General features: G+C 45.0%; 2 long non-coding RNA genes across 2 annotated transcripts in view; one reads left to right on the plus strand and one right to left on the minus strand.

Annotated features, from left to right (window-relative positions):
• LOC137311426 (uncharacterized) overlaps positions 1 to 12891 on the plus strand; it is an 85613-nt gene extending 72722 nt beyond the window's left edge. Inside the window, exon 3 of the long non-coding RNA XR_010960363.1 lies at positions 10073 to 12891. This is a non-coding gene — a long non-coding RNA (uncharacterized lncRNA). The remainder of the gene's footprint in view (positions 1 to 10072) is intronic.
• LOC137311415 (uncharacterized) overlaps positions 1 to 16359 on the minus strand; it is an 81673-nt gene that overhangs the window by 39748 nt on the left and 25566 nt on the right. The gene's annotated exons all lie outside the window — the stretch shown is intronic.

A 16359-nucleotide genomic window follows, 5' to 3' on the forward strand; every position in this document is an offset into this window, starting at 1 on the left:
CTCCAAATCTCTGCTCATCAGCCTCCCAAGTTCCATTATAATAACTGGGATACAATCAGTGTATAAGCTACAGAGGGCGCAGAATTCTTAAGTTGCATTCAGGAGAACATTTTTAGCCAGTACGTAGCAAGCCCAGGGGTGCAGTTCTGGACTTAGTTTTAGGGAATGAAGTTGGGCAGATGGAAGGAGTATCAGTGGGAAAGCATTTTGCTGGTAGTGATCATAATTCAGTTAGTTTTAGCATAGTTATGGAAAAGGACAAAGATAGAACAGGAGTAAAAGTTCTCAATTGGGAAGAAGGCCAATTTTACTAAGGTGAGAAGTGATTTAGCAAAAGTGAACTAGAAACAGTTACTTGAAGGTAAATCAGTGTCAGAGCAGTGGGAGGCGTTCAAGGAAAAGATAGTGAAGGTTCAGAACAAATATGTTCCCACAAAGAAAAAGGGTGGGACTGCCAAATTGAGAGCCCCCTGGATGACAAGGAGCATACAGGGTAGGATAAGGCAAAAAAGGGAAGCTTATGTCAGATACCGAGAGCTCAATACTGCAGAAAGCCTAGAGGAGTATAGAAAGTGCAGGGGTGAAATTAAGAAGGAAATTAGGAAAGCAAAGAGAGAGCATGAAAAAATACTGACAAGTAAAATTTAGGAAAACCCAAAAATGTTTTATAAATACATAACTAAGGAAAGAGTAGGGCCTATTAGAGATCAAAAAGGTAACCTATGTGTGGAGGTAGAAGATGTGGGTATGGTTCTTAATGAATACTTTGCATCTGTGTTCACAAAAGAAGGGGACGATGCAGAGACTGTAGTTAAGGAGGAGGAGTGTCAAATATTGGATGGGATAAACACAGTGAGAGAGGAAGTATTAAGGAGTTTATCATCTTGAAAGTAGATAAATCACCAGGCCCACATGAAATGTATCCCAGGCTGTTAAGAGAAGCAAGGGAGGAAATAGTGGGGGCTCTGACCATTAGTTTCCACTCCTCCCTGACTACAGGCATGGTGCCAGGAGGATTTGAGGACTGCTAACATTGTACCGTTTAAAAAGGGAGAAAAGGTTAAACCGAGTAATTACATGCCAGTCAGTCTAACCTTGGTAGTGGGCAATTTATTGGAATCAATTCTGAGGGACAGTATAAACCGTCATTTAGAAAGGCACGGATTAATCAAGGATAGTCAGCATGGATTTATTAAGTGAAGGTCATATCTGACTAACTTGATAACTTGATTGAATTTTTTGAGGAGGTAACAAGGAGGGTTGAAGAGCGTAGTGTGTTTGATGTAGTCTACATGGATTTTGGCAAGGCTTTTGACAAGGTCCCACATGGCAGACTGGTCAAAAAAGTAAAAGCCCATGGGATCGAAGGGAAAGCGACAAGTTGGATCCAAAATTGGCTCGGTGGCAGGAAGCAAAGGATAATGGTCGACAGGTGTTTTTGTGACTGGAAGGCTGTTTCCAGTGGGGTTCCGCAGGACTCAGTACTAGGTCCTTTGCTTTTGTGGTATATATTAATGATTTGGTCTTGAATTTAGAGGGCATGATCAAGAAGTTTGCAGATGATACAAAAATTAGCCGTGTGCTTGATAGTGAGGAGGAAAGCTGTAGACTGCAGGAAGATATCAATGGACTGGTCAGGTGGGCAGAAAAGTGGCAAATGGAATTCAAACCAAAGAATTTTGTGATAATGCATTTGGGGAGGGCAAACAAGGCAAGGGTATACACAATAAATGGGAGGATACTGAGAGGTGTAGAGGAATAGAGGGACCTTGGAGTGCATGTCCACAGATCCCTGAAGCTAGCAGGCCAGGTAGATAAGGTGGCCAAGAAGATGCGATTGCACTAGAGAGGGTTGAGAGGAGATTTACGAGGACGTTACCAGGGCTGGAGAATTTTAGCTATGAGAAAAGATTGGATAAGCTGGGGTTGTTTTCTTTGGAACAAAGGAGGCTGAGGGGAGATTTAATTGAGGTGTATAAAATTATGAGGGTCTGAGATAGAGTAGATAGGGAGAACCTATTTCCCTTAGCAGAGAGATCAATGACCAGGGGTCATAGATTTAAAGTAATTGGTAGAAGGATTAGAGGGGAGTCATACCTAGCACAAAGGAAGATGGTAGTGGTTGTTGGAGGCCAATCATCTCAGCCCCAGGACATTGCTGCAGGAGTTCCTCAGGGCAGTGTCCTAGGCCCAACCATCTTCAGCTGCATCATCAATGACCTTCCCTCCATCATAAGGTCATAAATGGGGATGTTTGCTGATGATTGCACAGTGTTCAGTTCCATTCGCAACCCCTCAGATAATGAAGCAGTCCGTGCCCGCATGCAGCAAGACCTGGACAACATCCAGGCTTGGGCTGATAAGTGGCAAGTAACATTCGCACCAGACAAGTGCCAGGCAACGACCACCTCCAACAAGAGAGAATCTAACCACCTCCCTTCGACATTCAATGGCATTACCATTGCCAAATCCCCCACCATCAACATCCTGGGGGTCACCATTGATCAGAAACTTAACTGGACCAGCCACATAAATACTGTGGCTGCAAGAGCAGGTCAGAGGCTGGGTATTCTGTGGTGAGTCACTCATCTCCTGACTCCCCAAAGCCTTTCCACCATCAAAAGGCACAAGTCAGGAGTGTGATGGAATACTCTCCACTTGTATGGATGAGTGCAGCTCGAACAACACTCAAGAAGCTTGACATCATCCAGGACAAAGCAGCCCGCTTGATTGGCACCCCATCCACCACCTAAACATTCACTCCCTTCACCACCGGCGCACCTTGGCTGCAGTGTGTATCGTCCACAGGATGCACTGCAGCAACTCGCCAAGGCTTCTCCGACAGCACCTCCCAAACCCACGCCCTCTTCCACCTAGAAGGACAAAGGCAGCAGGCGCATGGGAACAACACCACCTGCACGTTCCCCTCCAAGTCACACACCATCCCGACTTGGAAATATATCGCCGTTCCTTCATCATTGCTGTGTCAAAATCCTGGAACTCCCTTCCTAACAGCACTGTGGAAGAACCTTCACCACACAGACTGCAGCGGTTCAAGAAGGCGGCTCACCACCACCTTCTCAAGTGCAATTAGGGATGGGCAATAAATGCCGGCCTTGCCAGTGATGCCCACGTTCCACGAACAAATAAAAAAAGAGAGAATTTTTTCACTAGAGGGTGGTAGTAGTCTGGAACTCACTGCCTGAAAGGGTGGTAGAGGCAGAAACCCTCAACTCATTGAAGAAATACTTGGATATGCACTTGAAGTGCCGTAACCTACAGGGCTATGGACCAAGTGCTGGAAAGTGGGATTAAGCTGGATAGCTCTATTTCGGCCGTGACATGATGGGCCAAATGTCCTCCTTCTGTGCTGTAACTTTCTATGATTCTATGATTCTATGATATACAAGCTCAACCTCATGTAAACCTCTACTGCTGGCATCCTGTCCTACAATAAGCTCTGCTCACGCATCACCTCCGTCCTTGATGACCTCCACTGACTGCTGGCCCCACATGGTTCATCAAATTCAAAATCCTCATTAGAAATCATCCCATGACCTTGTCCCACCCTCCCACCTTACCTTTGCAACCTACTCCAGCCTTACACCCTAATCTATATGCTTTGATCCTCCAGCTCTGGTTTCCTGTGCATTCGTCTTCAATCTATTTCACCACTGATACCAGGGCCTTCAGCTTTCTTGGTCCTACTGTTTGAAACTCTCTCCCTAATACCCACTGTCTTGTTACTTCTCTCCTCACCTTTAAAAGTCTCCACAAAATCTATCTTTTCAACTATGCTTCTGAACGTCTCTCCCAACCCTTCTACTATTGTGCAGGATCCTTTTGTCCTCAATGAAGAACCTGTGGACATTTTCTATCTTAATGGCAGTATATATAAATGCAATTTGTTGATACTTCTCTCCTTATGTCTAAAAGCCTCCTCAAAATCTAACTATGCATTCAGTCATTTCTCCTCATTCCTCCACTGCCGCTCAGTCCACTCTCTCCTATGTGAAATGCCTTGCAACATAGGAACAACAGTAGGCCATTCAGTTAAATCATGGCTGATTTGTATTTCAACTTCATTCACCTGTCTTTGATCCATATCCCTTGATACTCTTACCTAATAAAAATCTATTGATCTATTGACAATTTCAATTGACCCCCAGCATCCACAGCCTTTTAAGGGACAGTGTTCCAGATTTCCACTACCTTTTGTGTGAAAAAGTCCTTCCTGATTTCACACCTGAATGGCCTAGCTCTAATTTTAAGATTATGTCCCCTTGTTCTGGATTCCACCACCAGAAGCAATTGTTTTTCTGTATCTACCCTGTCAAATCCCTTGAATCATTTAAAATATCTTGATCAGATCATCCCAACCTTCTAAACTCAAGGAAGTACAATCCAAGTTTATGCAACCGGTCCTCATAATTTAACCTGTTAAACCCTGGTATAATTCTGGTGAATCTGCGCTGTGCCCCCTCCAAGCCAATATATCTTTCCTGAAGTTCGCTGGCCAAAACTCAGTATAGTACTCCAGATGGGGTCTGAGCGAGGCTCTGTGCAATTGAAGCATCACTTCTCCACTTTTGTATTCTAGCCCCCTTGAGATAAAGTTAACATTCCATTAGCCTTTTTGATGAACTAGCTTTTAGTGAGTTGTGTACATGGACACCCAAATCCTTTATTATGTCAAAGGTGCTTTACAAGTGCAATTTATTTATGTTGTATTGTGCCATCTAGTTGATGCCAGTTTTGTCTCATGCCTAGTAGATAAAGGCATTGCTTTTTAAAATTAATTCTCAGGATGTGGGCATCACTGGCAAGGCCAGCATTTATTGCCCATCCCTAATTGCCCTGACAAAGTGATGTCAAACCATTGCAGGTTCGATACAACTGAATGGCTTGTTAGGCCCACTCCAGCGGTCAGTTAAGTCAACCACGTTGGTGTGGGACTGAAGTCACATATAGGCGAGACTGGGTAAGGAAGGCAGGTTTCCTTTCCTAAAGAATATTAGTGAACCAGTTGGGTTTTTACAACAAGCCGATAGCTTCATAGTCACTTTTACTGGAGAAATACAATGCCATAAAGGCCACACAATGGAGCTCAGTGTTGAATTAGCTGACTTAATAGGGAAAAGATTGGCTCCTGATCATTGGCGCATGTTTGAGAGCAGAAGTTGGCTTGGCTATGATTCTCTCCATAGTTGAATAGCAGACCAATGCTCAATGGCAAGGCTCATACATGAAGACTGACCATTTGGATGAGGTACTGGCAGTGACTGGAACCAGTGAGTCTTTATCTCAACAAGAAAGCAAAATACTGAAGGGGGGATACATAGCGCAAGTCTTTAATGTCACCTGAACCACTGGAACAGGCAGACGGGGCTTTGGATTAACATCTCATCTGAAGCCAAGGGACACTGAGGCCAACATCACCACCAGCAGGGATCAGCCAATGCAGCCCAGACCAGAAACCAAATCTGGGACTTTCCTGATATTTATGATTCAGGACAATACCATTTTTTCCCACTGAGCCTTCGGGGCAGTGCCAGCAAAATTATTAATGCAATGAAGTCATCACTGTGCTGAATATATGCCTAAAAAACTTATAAACAGTGTGGGAAGAGGTAATGACTTAGGAAGGGTTTTAAATGTGCAAAGGTAGTTTCACTGATGGCTGAGCTGGCTAATGCAATGAGTTGCCAAGCCTTCATGATCTGCAGTGATTTAGTTAATCTCAGCAGGGGTGGTAAAGAAAGAAAAAACTTATATAACCTTAGGACATCCCAAAGGCTTTATAGCCTTTGAAGTGTAGTCACTATTGTGATGTAGGAAACATGGCAACCAATTTGCGCACAGCAAGGTCCCACAAATAGCAATGTGATAATGTCCAGATAATTTGTTTTAGTGATGTTGGTTGATGGATTGGCCAGATAAATATTGGTAGTAGTGGCACTACAACTTGTTGGTCTTCATGCTTCCACCATCCATAAACTACAAGTCATCTAGAAAGCTGTGGCCCATATTCTCACCTGCACTACGGCCTGTAACCCTATCATTCCATCCTCATCAAACCCCACCGTCTGCCCATGTCCCAGAGAATTGACTTTAAGGAGGTAATTTTAGCCCCCAAGAACGGGTGGGTTGGGGGCGGGTGGGTGGTTAAAATAACAGCTCTTTGGAGTGGGACCGCATCCCGGCTCCAATGCGCCCACTTCTGGATTTGACCCAGACAGGTTTGTATGCGCGGGCACAACAGTCACCAGAAAGTCCCGCCCCCACTTAAAGCCGGTGGCCCGATACTTAAAAGGGCAACGTACCTCATTGAAATAGTTGAGGTACTTCATTTTTTGTGAATTGGAAAACTTAAATGAACCTTACCTATTCGGATTTCCCATTGCTTCCGATTCACATCAGGTGAAAGCAGGCGGGAAGGGCCGGATCCATGAGGTAAGTGCCTTTATTGCACTGCTTGTAGGCCAGGATGAGCAGGAATGCTTCATCCAGGCCCAACAAGCTCACCTGGTTGGCAGGACCCCTGCGATTGGCGAACCCCCCACCCCCGATGCTAGAACCCCCCCCGATGCTGGACCCTCCCCCGATCCCCGATGCTGGCAGGACCCCACCGATCCCAACGCTGGACTCCCCGATCCCAATGCTGGACCCTCTCCCCCGATGCTGACTGGACCCCCTCCCCTACCCCGATCCCGATGCTGGCGGACCCCCCCGATGCTGACTGGGCCCCCACCCAATGTCCTCCATGTCCCCCCACCTCCCTCCCGCTTTCCGATTTTCTCGTGGCTCCATGATATCTCTCTTCCTCCCATCCCCCACTGATTCGCGGCTCCTTTCCCTTCCGACAGGCAGCCAGCCTGTCACGCCTGGTGCGTGGGAAACCCGGAAGCTCAAATACTCTCCTTCGATTGAACTGCAATCGCAGATAGCGACGCACTCAATTGGCTTCCGGATTCCCCACGCGAATATCTAGGGAAGCGTGGGGTACCTGGCTCCAAGATAAAATCATGCCCAAAGAGTCTCCTGTCTTACCTTCAAATCTCTCAACAGCTTCACCTCATCTCTACTGTCAAGGTGTCTCTGCGCACATCTCTGCTTCTCCGACATGAGACTTGTTCTCCACTCCCTCTACTCTACCATCAGCGGGCAACCACTTTCCCTGCCCTCTGGAACCTCTTCCTTCAGCATCTCTGCCTTCTCACTTCTCTCTCTGCCTTTGAAAACCTCAACACACTCCTCTTTGACTGTGCTTTTGTCCCCTCCCGAACGAACCTCTTTCCTTTTCTCACCTCCGCTCTCCCCCACTCCTGGTTAAGTGTCGACTTGCTGTCTACCACCCTCTAAAGTGCTCTGTGATATCTTTCTGTACATGTGTCAGAGTAGGGAAAGCAGGCAGAGTTCCTGCTCCTGATCATTATCCAGCGACCCTGATCTGAAATCCATATGACAGGATAGGGCCTACTGACATTCATCCTCTAGACTTATACCTGGTGGGGGCGCACCCAGCATCCCTGAAACCGTACATCAGCAAGGAGTCAAAGGCTTCAACAACAACAACTTGCATTTATATAATGCCTTTAACATAGTAACCCCATCACCAAACCCCACCACCTGCCCATGTAGTCCAAGGCGCTTCAAAGATGCGTCACCAGACGAAACTTCACACTGAGCCAAATAAGGATAAATTAGGACAGGTGTCTAAACGCTTGGTCAAAGGTATAGATTTTAAGGAGTATCTTAAAGGAGGAGGGAGAGGTCAAGAGGTTTAGGGAGGGAATTTCAGAGCTTAGATGGCTAAAGGCACAGCCGCCAATGGTGAGGTGAAGGAAGTGGGGAATGCACAAGGGGCTAGATTTGGAGAACGCAGAGTTCTCGGAGGGTTTAGGGCTGGAGGAGATTACAGATATAGGGAGGGGTGAGAGCATGGAGGAATTTGAACACAAGGATGAGAATTTTAAATTACAAAATTTAAAGGCTTCAGGAGAAAAGGGAAAGAAAGAAAATTAGCGGGAAAAAGAGCAGCAGAAAAAAATGGTGCACAATGTTTGCTTGCAGTGAGTCCTTGCACGTATCTGCCTGCACTGATAGTGCTGTTTATTGATGTGTGTCCTGTTATTGCTCAGTCTGTTCATTGACCTGACCTTGAATTATATATTGAAATCATTAAAGTAAACTACTCGTGTCTGGCTCTTAAACTCAGTTCAAATTCTGAACCGTAGCTGAAAGCTGAATCTTACATTTTCCATTTTTCTCTTGTGGAGTTAATCCAAGAGTGGAATGTATCCTTTGATTGTCAGCTTTTCCCTTCCTCCTTGCCGGAAGGCATTTTACTGCTACAGTACCATCCGTGCTATGTGGCCTCCAATATATTGTACAAATGCCCATTCTTCATGCATGATCCTGGATGGTGAGTGTTGGCAGGCTATTCGATTGAGGGGGCAACACACCCAAACTTATCCTTACTCAACATACACACATAAACTCATCCAGTTCCACTTCAAGAGCAGGCGCCTTGGCTGATATTTGCCTTACTCTAGCTCACTGCCCTTACTGATGCCCCCACTGAGATCGCATTAGGCATGGAACATTTTTCCTATTCTGTTAAGCTCAGTTCCACGCTAAGCCCTCAGGGGAGAAAGTGCAATGATTGGCTTCAACATACTTTGGGTGGGGTTCGGGATTTCTGCTTGTGATTGCTATCCACTGACCCCTGCTGGAAGGGAATATGTGTAAGCACTGGGTGATTGGCCTTGATGCAGTGGAATAACCTGCAAATATGCACTGACCACTTGGACAAAGTACTGGAAGGTGCCTGGCATCAGTGGAACCACCCCCAAACAAGGAGTCAAGGCCTTCAGGGGAGGAAGAGAGGGGGAGAAAATTAACAGAGAAAATTTGCATGGGTAAGTATATTTGTGGACAATTCCAAAAGAATTATTGTGTTTTTTTTGCTGAATGTTTTTCCATATTTTCTTACTCTATGGCAAATGTAATATTTTTCCATATTACATTTGCCATAGAGTAAGAAAAAACACACAAAATCTTACGATTGCTCAGTGCTACCCAGCCTGGTACGGGCCATGCTGAAAAGGAGAGCCCAGGTTTTTGCTAATTAGCTGCTCTCAGCCAGTGTGGCAGTAAGGTTGATACATTTGGCCTAATGCTCCTGGACTAAAGAGTGGGGGGGAAATCAGTTAGGTTTCCTGCTCCTGAATGCAATCCATTGATCTCTGCTGGAAGGTGCTCACAAACAGGATCTGGCTTGGCTGTGATGTGTTCAACAATTACATTATCTACCAACACTCAGTGTTCAGGTTCACGTACCAGCACAGCCACTTGAGCACGTAAGAGAGGCTGGCAGCAGTGGAAACATTCCCCAGTTAGAGAAGAGATGGTGAAAATGGGTTTAAAAATAAACACACACACACATACAGTCACACGGGAAGTCCCGTTATTATAAACACACTGATTTCATGAACATAATCGACAGAAAGCTGTGACAGAATTCTCCTACGAACATCAGTTCATCAAATCCGTTCCTGTAAAATGGATTGGTGTAAGACTCTGAGGCTGAGGCTGGGATCTAATCAAGGGGTTCAGATGATTTATACACAGGATAATGGACATCTGGGAGTGTTACAGGCAGGGATCCAATCGAGAAGTTCAGATAGTTTAGATATAGAATAATTGCTACCTGGAGTGAGTTATAAAATGGAATCTGATTGAGGGGTTCAAATGTTTTAGGTATAGAATAATGGTTACCTGGGAGTGAGTTACAGGCTGGAATTTAAACGAGAGATTCAGATGGCTTATATACAGAATAATGGTTACCTGGGAGTGAGTTCTAGGATGGAATCTAATTGAGGGGTTCAAATAGTTTATGTATAGAATAATGGATACCTGAGACTGAAATTCAACTAGTTTATAATCATTGTCTGAAACTGGAGATTAGATTACAGCCTCACAGCTCTTTGACATTTTTTTTATTGCTATATCCTGCTTGAATTTTATGATGATTTTACTTTGATTGGCACTGTATGTGTACCATCCACAGGATGCACTGCAGCAACTCGCCAAGGTTTCTTCGACAGCACCTCCCAAACCCGCGACCTCTACCACCTAGAAGGACAAGAGCAGCAGGAACATGGGAACAACACCACCTGCACGTTCCCCTCCAAGTCACACACCATCCCGACTTGGAAATATATCGCCGTTCCTTCATCGTCGCTGGGTCAAAATCCTGGAACTCCCTTCCTAACAGCACTGTGGGAGAACCCTCACCACACGGACTGCAGCGGTTCAAGAAGGCGGCTCACCACCACCTTCTCAAGGGCAATTAGGGATGGGCAATGAATGCTGGCCTTGCCAGCGACGCCCACATCCATGAACGAATAAAAAAAATTGTCATTTATTGTAGGAGCAGATGCCAACACTCAATGCATTTACGTGTTGTGTAAAGATGTTTGTATAGGAGAGTTAGTGATTATTATGTGTTGATGTTGGGTGGGGCAGGATCAGTATTGATTCTGATGCTCCCAGTCAAATAGTCTGCCAACTGTCAATGCTCACACAAGAAAACTGACCACCTGGACAAAGTTTCAGAGGGTAACTGGCACCTGTGAAACTGTCCTGAGCAAGGACTAAACAGCTGTAAGAAAGGAGTAGAGAAAATTGGCAACAAAATCAAATAGTATATGTTAAAAATAATAATCCAGACTCAGGATCAGTTGTTGCTCTGTAAAGTCTGTTTATTTGTTTTACTCTTCATTCAGGGCACAACAGCATCATTATGAAGCTGGAGCAGCTCAGACAATAAAATATGATTAAAGTATGAACTGGGAGACAAAGTCAAACCGAATTTATACAAGAAAAGATCTTTCAATAGAATTGGTGACTCTATACACTGCAAGTTGGATCTGAAACATTTGCGACAACAGAAGAATAACTGAATTTGCAAGACTGTGAAAGCATGGTTGCTTACAAGTTGTGAACCCAACTTCATAGCCACTGCACATGCACATTTCTGACTACCCTTCTGGCTGTGGACCTTCCTCGATGTCAACTGAACAAAATGCCAGTCCTGGCATTCAATGCCAGTGGCCAGTTAGGTTTTTTGAGTGGCTCTTTGCCTTCAGAGTCAAGCGTGAAACCACCTCAAGTTGGTGTCCTGTGGCCCATGGTGGCACATAAAAGTTATATTTAAATTATAACACTGCCACCAAAGGTAACAGTTAATTCCAATTCCATGGTATTAACACCAAAAAAAGATGCAGGCACAGATACAGGGTTGATTGAAGTTCGACCACACATTTTAATTTATTTCTTCATATTTAGGCACAGAAATTCTTTGCAGCTACTGAAAGAAATTTAACAGAAAAGTAAAGATAATCAAAAAGATGTTAAAGAGAGAGGGCTGGATCTTCCTCTGAACTGCCCGCTTCTTTTGAAGAAATAAATAGAGTAAAATTGGGCGGTAATGGCGATCCCCTCAAAACCGCTGGTCAAACATTGCATAGAATTATCCTCTCAAAAAGCACGCCAGTCCCCTTTATGGCCCACCAGAATCTACCCCGCCTCATTTAAGTGAGGTCAAATGGGAGTGGTTAGTCTCTCTGACCTACTGGTGTCGATTTTGGTCCAAACATGGACAACAGAGCTGAATTCCAGAGGTGAGGTGAGAGTGACTGCCCTTGACATCAAGGCAGCATTTGACCGAGTGTGGCACCAAGGAACCCGAGTAAAATTGAAGTCAATGGGAATCAGGGGGAAAACTCTCCAGTGGCTGGAGTCATACCTAGCACAAAGGAAGATGGTAGTGGTTGTTGGAGGCCAATCATCTCAGCCCCAGGGCATTGCTGCAGGAGTTCCTCAGGGCAGTGTCCTAGGCCCAACCATCTTCAGCTGCTTCATCAATGACGTTCCCTCCACCATAAGGTCGGAAATGGGGATGTTTGCTGATGATTGCACAGTGTTCAGTTCCATTCGCAACCCCTCAGATAATGAAGCAGTCCGAGCCCACATGCAGCAAGACCTGGACAACATCCAGGCTTGGGCTGATTAGTGGCAAGTAACATTCGCGCCAGACAAGTGCCAGGCAATGACCATCTCCAACAAGAGAGGGTCGAACCACCTCCCCTTGACATTCAACGGCATTATCATCGCCAAATCCCCCACCATCAACATCCTGGGTGGGGGTCACCATTGACCAGAAACTTAACTGGACCAGCCATATAAATACTGTGGCTACAAGAGCAGGTCAGAGGCTGGGTATTCTGCGGCGAGTGACTCCCCAAAGCCTTTCCACCATCTAGAAGGCACAAGTCAGGAGTGTGATGGAATACTCTCCACTTGCCTGGATGCAGCTCCAACAACACTCAAGAAGCTTGACACCATCCAGGACAAAGCAGCCCGCTTGATTGGCACCCCATCCACCACCCTAAACATTCACTCCCTTCACCACTGGCGCACTGTGGCTGCAGTGTGTACCATCCACAGGATGCACTGCAGCAACTCGCCAAGGCTTTTTCGACAGCACCTCCCAAACCCGCGACCTCTACCACCTAGAAGGACAAGAGCGGCAGGCACATGGGAACAACACCATCTGCACGTTCCCTTCCAAGTCACACACCATCCCGACTTGGAAATATATCGCCGTTCCTTCATCGTCGCTGGGTCAAAATCCTGGAACTCCCTTCCTAACAGCACTGTGGGAGAACCTTCACCACACGGACTGCAGCGATTCAAGAAGGCGGCTCACCACCACCTTCTCAAAGGCAATTAGGGATGGGCAATAAATATCGGCCTTGCCAGCGACGCCCACATCCCATGAACGAATAAAAAAATATTAATGTCCCCCCACGACCGGCGGGAAAGAGTCGGGGGGGTGGGTGGGTGGGGGTTAAAAACTAAAATTGGGGAATGCGTCCCCAACACGCCGTGTACGCACCCATTGCTGTTTTTACAGCGTCGGGTTGCGAGACAAGCGTGTGTCCTGTCTTCGAGAGGTAGGACACTTCATTATAATATTTAAATCAGGCTCCCACAGTGCAGTTGGGAGCCTGATTTAAATTTAACAACTGCCGACTGGGTTTCCCAGGGCTCAGGAACCCGTCAGTGAAATGGAGACAGGAGCAACTGGCTCCAGAAGGTAAGTGCTTTTTAGAGCACTCTTTGTGGGCCAGGAGGAGCAGGACTGTTCCCTCCACCCCGGCTCCTCAAGCAAACCTATGGCATCCCTTCTGTCGATCGTGGCCTCACCTCGCTGTCATGATTGGCGATCCCCCCAACCCCTGATCTCCGGCCTGTCCCATGATCGGCTGACACCCCCACAACCAACCCCCGACCCCCAGCCTTCTGCCGGCCTCTTCCTCCACTAAGCCCCGATCCCAGGCCCCGATCTCTCACTCCTTCCTGATTGCCGGGCTCTGAACATCCCCCGCCTCACCAAGCCCCAATCTCACCCGATTTCCAGCGACTGTCACAAACGATCCACTCTGTTCCTGCACCCCCTTTAAAATTGTACCATTTTGTTTATATTGCCTCTCCTCATTCTTCCTACCAAAATGCATCACGTCACACTTCTCTGCATTAAATTTCATCTGCCATATGTCTGCCCATTTCACCAGCCTGTCTATGTCCTCCTGAAGTCTATTACTATCCTGCACATTGTTTACTACATTTCAGAGTTTCGTGTCATCTGCAAACTTTGAAATTATACCCTCCATACCCAAGTCCAGGTCATTAATATATATCAAAAAGAGCAGTGGTCCTAATACGGAAACCTGGGGAACATCACTGTATACTTTCCTCCAGTCTGAGAAACAACCGTTCACCAATAATCTCTGCTTTCTGTTCCCTAGCCAATTTTGTATCCATGCTGTCACTGACCCTTTAATCCCATGGGCTTTAATTTTGCTAACAAGTGATACTTTATCAAATGCCTTTGAAAGTCCATATACACAACATCAACCATACTACCCTTATCAACTCTCTCCATTACTTCATTAAAGAACTCAATCAAGTTAATCAAACACCATTTTCCTTTGACAAGTCTGTGCTGACTTTCCTTTATTATCCCATACTTTTCCAAGTGCCTACTAATTTTGTCCCTGATTATTGTCTCTAAAAGTTTTTCCACTATCGACATTAGGCTGACTAGCCTGTAATAGCAGGGTTTATCCCTCTCCCCTTTTTTGAACAGGGGTGTAACATTTGCAATCCTCCAGTCCTCTAGCACCATCCCCATATCTAAGGAGGATTGGAAGATTGTGGCCAGAGCCTCCAAAATTTACACCCTTACTTCCCTTAGCAACCTGGGATGCATCCTGTCTGGACCGGGTGACTTTTCTACTTTAAGATTATGAAAGGGTTTGATAGGACACACATGGAGAAAATGTTTCCAGTTGCAGGGGAGACCAGAACTAAGGGCCATGAATATAAGATAGTGACTAATAAATCCAATAAGGAATTCAGGGGAAACATCTTTACCCAGATAGTGGTTAGAATATGGAACTCGCTACCACAAGGAGTAGTTGAGGCGACTAGCATAGATGCATTTAAGGGGAAGTTAGATAAGTACATGAGGGAGAAAGGAATAGAAGGATATGCTGAAAGGGTCAGATGAAGAGGGGTGGGAAGGGGTCCGTGTGGAGCATAAACACCAGCACAGACCAGTAGGGCCAAATGGCCTGTTTCTGTGCTGTAGACTCAGTGTAACTCGATATAATTCAATCATCCAATGTTATAGATCAATCCTGGGTTCTCTGCTTTGCACTGCCCCAGGATTAGAGTGTCTCCCTTCTCTCTTGATAACCATACTGATCTCTATACTCATGGTATGTACAGTTTTAAGCATGAGTTAAAGCAGAATACGGTTTAAACACGACTTCCCCTGACTCGTACTTTACTGTTTTGGCTATACAGTTCAGCATTCTGTTTGTTTTGTTGTTTGCTCTGTGCAGTTTTCAGACATTCTTTTTTAATTGGGTGATACAAAAAAAATCAATCTCGAGCATAAGTGGCAGGGAGCTGCACTCAAAGGGAAAGCATGTAAGAGAATTGGCACTTCTGTGCAGTTATCCCTACCTCCATCCTGCATTTGCTTTGTGTGTGGCTCCCCATTAGGAGTGTAAGATTGGTGAATAGTGTGACTCCCTGCTCATCATAGAGCTGCATGAAATGACCCCTTAAGTGTAGCAAAATCGTAAATGTGTTTTTCTATAAATGATTTACGATTTCACTACAAATAAGACAGAGAAAATCTTCTCCCGGTATGTCACTTATTTTCATCATAATCAATTCCATCTTTCTAACACTCGAGGGTTTTTTTGAAAATTGAGAAACCTATGTGAAACTGCTTATAGTTGTCATTCACTTCACAGGAGTACGACGTCTAGTGCTACAGATATGTGTTGAAAATGGCCAATGATGTCTAGAGTAGTTGAATAGCCTGGTGGCACTCACTGTTTCATTACCATTTTAGGTGAGGTACTGGAGGGCCCCCAGCACACATATTTGGAAGAATCGGCATCTTCAGAAGAGGGAGAAAACCTTAAAGTAAAGCTAAGCAGTCAACGTAAGCATCAAGCTTAGGTTTGAGAGGTTGTAGATTGTAAAAGGGATGACTGAAAGAGGCAAAATATCAACAGTTTTGAAGTCCTAGAAAAAATAAGTGCGAGTAGGAGAAAGTGGGATTTCCCCTTTAAGATTTGTCAGTGTTGACACTCACCTAAATGATTTGGTTTTAAAATCATTAAGATTATGTTTATGGCAGGGTACATGTAGGTACAAACAAAACAAAGGTCAACTAATATTTTACTTGTCAATAGTTGCATCCATAGAAGCCCTTTTAAAATAATTTGGTCAGCCAGGTGTCTGATGTGCTGAACCTCCTTGCCATGTACAAGAGTCGCCAAACCAAATTCCTGAGAAATCCACTCAAATAAAGGTTCAGTTTGCCTAATATGAAGTGCACATTCTCTCCCAATTGGACACACCCCACTTACCTTAACTCAGAGAGCTTGGGTGCAAGTTGGCAAGACCCAAGGCATTTATTAGTATTATCTTATTAGCATTTACATACCGATATAGAGCATTACAAATGAAGGCAGGTCGTCAATGTTTACAATGCCAACATCCCATTAAGGTAGAAGTGAAATATTAAAAAGCATAAACAACACTTGTAATATGCCATAACCCAAAAAAATGTGTAAAGTTATTTTAAAAATCCATTAAAAAAAATACAAAAACAAAGGGAGTTCAATTTCATCAGGATCTGTTAATACATAGTGTGCCATGAGTTCCCTCGATGACTCACAGGTGAAATCATGATTTGATGTGTTA

Source organism: Heptranchias perlo, chromosome 3 (assembly GCF_035084215.1).
Source record: "Heptranchias perlo isolate sHepPer1 chromosome 3, sHepPer1.hap1, whole genome shotgun sequence".
NCBI lineage: Eukaryota > Metazoa > Chordata > Chondrichthyes > Hexanchiformes > Hexanchidae > Heptranchias > Heptranchias perlo.